Consider the following 5,685-nt stretch of genomic DNA (forward strand, 5'->3'; position numbering starts at 1 on the left):
GTTTTTTGCCCTAATATAAATAGATTTAAATTCATCAATAATGTCCCCCAATACAAGGTAGTCAGTATTCAGTTAAGCAAATTAGTGAGTGACCTTTACCGTCGTCATCATCATCGTTACTTCTAGAAACAGAGCAGCACGCCCGGGAAAGGAAGAAGTCCTCTAACCATAGTGCTCTCCACCAGCGCGACCTACTCCTTCTCTCTTTGAAGTAGCACAACGAGCCCAGTGGGAAAATTCTGAATTGGCTGGTCCCTAGGCCGGCAGAACAGCGGCCCACTCCCTCTGCACCTCCCAGGCCACAAGTGGAACCTAAAAAACATTCTCTGTACAGGTTGGTCCCGAGTGAGGCCTCGCCGCCCTCCCACCTTCCTGATCAGGACAGACCATAGCAAAGCCCAGAATCCCAGAACGGACCCCTGCATTCAGCCACGATGGCCTTAAAGCTGCACCACAGATGCAGTGGCCTGCGGTCCAGGCCGACCACAGATGCAGTGGCCTGCGGTCCAGGCCGAGATAGTGGGAAACTTCCCAGGGCTGCTGCTTCCCAGCAGGAAGTGGAGGTCTGACCACAGCCCCCACCCCGTCTTTGAGATCCAGGGGGATCCATGGCAGTTAACAGGTTCACATACAACACATCTGTGACTTAGGACAGCCCTTCACCTCTCAGTCATTGAGACCCCTGGGGGTCAGTGTCCTGTCCACGTTGGCTCCTTGCTCAAGATGGGGGTGGGGCAGCCCCATGAGTGACACCTGGGCCTCAAGGGGTGGTCCTACCATAAAGCAGGCCCTCTTGCAATGAGGCCAGACCTGCCCTTGAAGGCTACGGAAATCTGTGTCCAGCTAAGGCAAGGGAAGAACAGCCTGCTGGGATAACAAGATCCGACCCCCTTACCTGCAGCTCACAGCCATACAAAGAACTGGACCCACTCCCCAACCAAGCAAACACCACACGGAAGGACCTGGGCAGGTGGGCGGGCCAGCCACGGCCTCAGCCCGCCCGAGCTGGGAGGCAGGTTGGCCCAGGGTAACTCAAACTTCACAAAGAAACCATTTCTGGAATGGGGCTCCGTTGGTGAGTTGAAGTCAAAGGCGCACTTCATAGCTCCTTTCCAAACCCCGTGCATTGTCAGGGCCCTTGCCCCTTTGAAGCCGTGGTGAGTGATTGAAGCGTCTACTTTCTGAGGGGCAGATAGTACGGGCCCGGTAATCTGACTCTAAGCCCCGGGATAAAGGTAGTTTGTTTCCTCTCAGCCCTTCTGTCAACACCTCCTCAGTAATTAGCCCTAATTATTACCAAGGGCCAGCCTCCCATTCGGTTATTAAATCAGAAATAGTATCATGGCCGGGCATCTGTCAACACCCGGCTGGCGACCTTGGATTCATTGAATCCTCTGTCAGTATCCATGGCTTCAAAGATGCAGATCCTGGGGAGGGTTCCGGGATGCAGCCTGGCCAACCCTGCCCCAGAGGGAGGGAGGGAGCCAGGGAGGGAGGGGGAGAGGTGGGAGGGGGAGAGGAGGGAGGAGGGAGGAGGGAGGAGGTAGGAGGGAGGAGGGAGGAGGGAGGAGGGAGGTTGGTGCCACAAGCAGCCCAGCCCTGCACACCTCGGGCCTCACAGCCCAGTGGGGAGGTGAGAGCCCAGCACCACCCCTGCATCAGCCTCCCTCACGGCAGCAAGTGCACACTATCCAACCACAGCCATTCCCAACCCCCCAGGGGACTGATATAACTGCGTGGGAGTGTGTGTGTGTGTGTGTGTGTGTGTGTGTGTGTGTGTGTGTGTAGGCGGGTGACAGGCACACCCCCAACAGCCCTTTCCCTAGAGGATCTGAAACTGGTCCCAGGCCTGCCTGCCTCTGGCACATCTGTCTCCCAGGGGCAGCAGGCAGTGGCCTTGGCCTTGACTGATGGAGCTGGGCCTAAGACTGGGCAAGGCCCTGTTCTTGAGTGCACAGGGAAAACAGCCGAGCCCTGCTGCCAGGAGCCCCCTCTGAGCTTCCTGTACAGCCTGGGCACCCTTGCAGGTAGGGCACCTCCCCATGAGCCAGTGAGTCCCCAAAGCAGAACTCAGGGGACAGCCGCAGACACAGGTTTTTGTGGTGGAGCCAAGTGTCACGCTCCTGAGGGACCTGGTTAGAAAAGCCCCCCACCTCTGTCTTTGGCTTGAAGCCTCTCCTTCCATCCAAGAGGAGTCACATGCTCCCTAACTTAGACCTTCTGCTCTTGGAAAGCTCAGCAGCCTCCGGCAGGAGCAGACAATGACCTCACCTCCCTGGGGGCATATCCCAGGCCCCTTGATTCCTGTGAAGGCCTACGGGGGTTCCCGGCCTGCAGTGACTTAGGTTTTGCCTCAGTGCCTGGACACTCACCCCACCAGGTCTAAAAGCACCCCTTTCCAGACGAGCCCCACTGTGCTTGGGGAAGAGGGTAACAGGCCAGGTCATAGCCGAGCCTCCCAGGACCAGATCCTCTGCTGGAGTCAAGGCCCGCCTGGTGTGGTCGGTGCCCAGGCAGAGGTGAGCCCCCCAGCCCACCTCGGCCCGTTCTCCTCCCCTGCACGTCACAGCCAATGCACTGGCACCGCCAGGCTGGGCGGGAGCAGCAGGAGGGAGCCTTCAGGAGATAAAGGCATGTGATGTGATGTCTTACAGCCTGGAGGCTGGAGGCGTGTGGTGTGAATGACCAGTCTGCTCACAGGCAGCAAGGGCCTCCCACAGCTGTGGGTGCTGAGGCCGAGTCTCACAGACTTCTCCTGGGGAATGGGCTGAAAGAAAGGAAATGCCAGGGTGAGGGGCGGCTGGGCTGCAGGGGCAGGCAGGATGGGCGGGCAGGGCCTCTCCATGAACAGGCATCTCAAGCTGCAGCTGAGGACATCCGTTACCCCCAGGAGCGGGTCCAAGGAGTCCTGAGATGGCAGGAAGGAAGCCTGACTGAGGGGCGTTTTCAGCCAACCTGCCCCCAAGCACTTACGGGCAGGGGTGGGAACCGGGCCAGCGGCAGGCCACCAGTCAGTCCTTTTGTCACCGGTGAACACATGGAAAAGCTTGTTTTACAAGTGTGACCATCCCCTTGTGCCAGTGCCAGTCTCTGGGGTGCACTTCTGCCAGGTCCATAGAAGCCAGCTGCCCAGTGCTGATGGTAGCACCCAAACACTCACCTACAGCATGGAAAGGGCGCTGATCCCCGCGGGCTCGTGCCCCGGCAGCTCCTGGAAACCCAATCCCGCTTGAAGAGGGACCCTAACCATGGTGATGCACTTCCTGACACGGATCCAGGTGGTTGCTCCTGTGGCAGCGAATGGGGGGCTCCCTCCAGCGATCAGCCTACCAGACCCACAAATAACGTGTGTACAAATGCACTGCATGTTCACCATGGGCTGCAGGTCTAGGGGGGCACACCCACACGTGGGACTCACATGAATGGCTGCCAGCAGTGCTTGGTGGACGACTCGGGGAGGGAAGGGTCAGGGACAGTGATTGCAGCCCTGAGGGGCCTGCTACTTTCCAGCCACACGGGAGGGAGAAGTCCTAATTTACAGGCCGAGGAGTTCAGCAACTTGCTGGGAGTGGGGACAATAACAAGGGCCAGGAGGCTGCAGTGGGCATTATGAAGCGTGCACCTGGAGCGGACGGGTGGACAGGGACAGAACTGCACCGGCCCTGGATCACCTCCTGGCTGCCATCACCCCAAGGCTCCAATTTGTACCGATTTCCAGGGGAGGAACACAGGGTCTCAGTGGTGGGAGGCTGTGGTGCCCCAGGGGACAGTGCATTGGATCAGGTGCCTGACCAAATGCCTCCTGGATCCTCCATCCTGCAGGCCCTCCCAGAAAGCCTGGCTATGGTGGAAGTCAAGGTGAATGACGACGCTATGCACTTGAACTATGGGGAGTGCAAGATGTGGCATTCCCAGCAGCCAGCAGGTGTCCCTGTGCTGACCACAGGTGGAAAGCAGCCCAGGGACAGCCCTCTACCGTCTGATGGTCTTGCCAATGGGGAGACAGAAGCACCTGGCAAGTGGATGAACACTCATGACCCACAGGTCCCCGCCCTGGCTATGTACTCCTGAGGCCAGGAGAGAAGGAGCGGGCTGCCAAGGGCATCCTGCAGCCCAGGGGCTCCTCCCAGGCCCATCGACACCCCTAACAGAGGTCATGTCACCCATCTGCAAATGAGGACACCACTGCCCAAAGACACATAAAGTGAGCTCAGGACTCCTGCTGCCCAGAGAGCACGCCCAGCCCAGCAGTCCCCCAACACAGAACCCCAGGGAGAGGACTGACCACTGCTGGAGCCAGATGGGCACAATGCGGTCCACTGTGCCATCCTCTCCACTTCTGTGTTGTGATGAAATGTGTTTTAAAAACTAGCCACGACAATCTGAGAACAAGGGAGGGGAGTATGTTTCTCTACCAGATAAAGAAGACGTACCATAAAGCTAGATCATTAGCGAGGGATAGAACAGGCGTGTATGAGATGGCATCATGGACAGGTGTGGGCAGCATGGCATCCAGCACTGGAGGCTGACAGTCACCTGCCCTGTGGGAAAGGTGGAACAGGGTCCTCTATCCGTTAGGATAGAATAGGCCATGCTGTGGAAAACACAAGTCCCCAAACTCAGTAGCTTCACACAGTCAATGTTTATTTTCATTCCTATTACATGCTCAGCGCCGGTGGGTGGAGAAACCACTCTTCTCAGGCTCTCTGATGCTGGCAGCAGCCGCCTCCGCACCCCACACCATTACAGAGTCCACAGTCAATGCAAAAGGCAAAGCATTAAAACCTGGGAATACAGTGTAATGTCCTTGACCCTCAGGTAGGGAGATATTTCTTAAGAAGAGTCCTGCCCCAGCTGGGTGGCTCAGTTGGTTGCAGTGCTGTCCCATGCACCAAAAAAAGGTTGCAGGTTCGATCCTTGATCAGGGCACGTACAGGAGGCAACCGATGGTTATCTCTCACATGGATGTTTTTCTCTCCCTTCCTCCCTCTCTAAAATCAATAAAAACATATACTCAGGTGAGGAGTTAAGAAAAAACAAAGAAGGCCTAGCCAGTGTGGCTCAGTGGTTGAGCATCAAACCATGAACCAGATCACGGTTCGATTCCCAGTCAGGGCACATGCCTGGGTTGTGGGCTCAATCCCCAGTGGGGGGGCATGCAGGAGGCAGCAGAATGATGATTCTCATCATTGATGCTTCTCTCTCTCCCTCTCTCTTCCTCTCTCTGAAATCAATAAAAACATATATATTAAAAATATTAATTAAAAAAAGGAAGTGAGAGTTCTGCATACAAAACAACTGGGCACTTACTTCCTGCTCCAGGGGCCTAGAGGGCATTCGGTGACACTCAGAAGGGTTCTCATGACAGTACCGCCCAAAATTGCAAATAAATTAATTAAAAAAAGAAATCCATCTTGGGCAGTATAATTGTGTCCCCCCAAATTCAGAGTTCTAACCCCCAGCACCTCAGAATGTGATTATTTGGAGGCATGACCTTTAAAGAGGTAATTAAGATTAAATTAAGTTACATGGGTGTGCCCTAAAATATACTATTGGTGTCCTCTAATACATGTGTGTCACAATCAGGGACTGATGTACCATCAATTACAGGAAGACAGCCATCATATCTTAAGAATAGCGGCACATTGTGTACCACACATGATGGGACATGTATATAGAACTCAA

Source organism: Myotis lucifugus, unplaced genomic scaffold (assembly GCF_000147115.1).
Source record: "Myotis lucifugus unplaced genomic scaffold, Myoluc2.0 scaffold_276, whole genome shotgun sequence".
Taxonomy (NCBI): Eukaryota; Metazoa; Chordata; class Mammalia; order Chiroptera; family Vespertilionidae; genus Myotis; species Myotis lucifugus.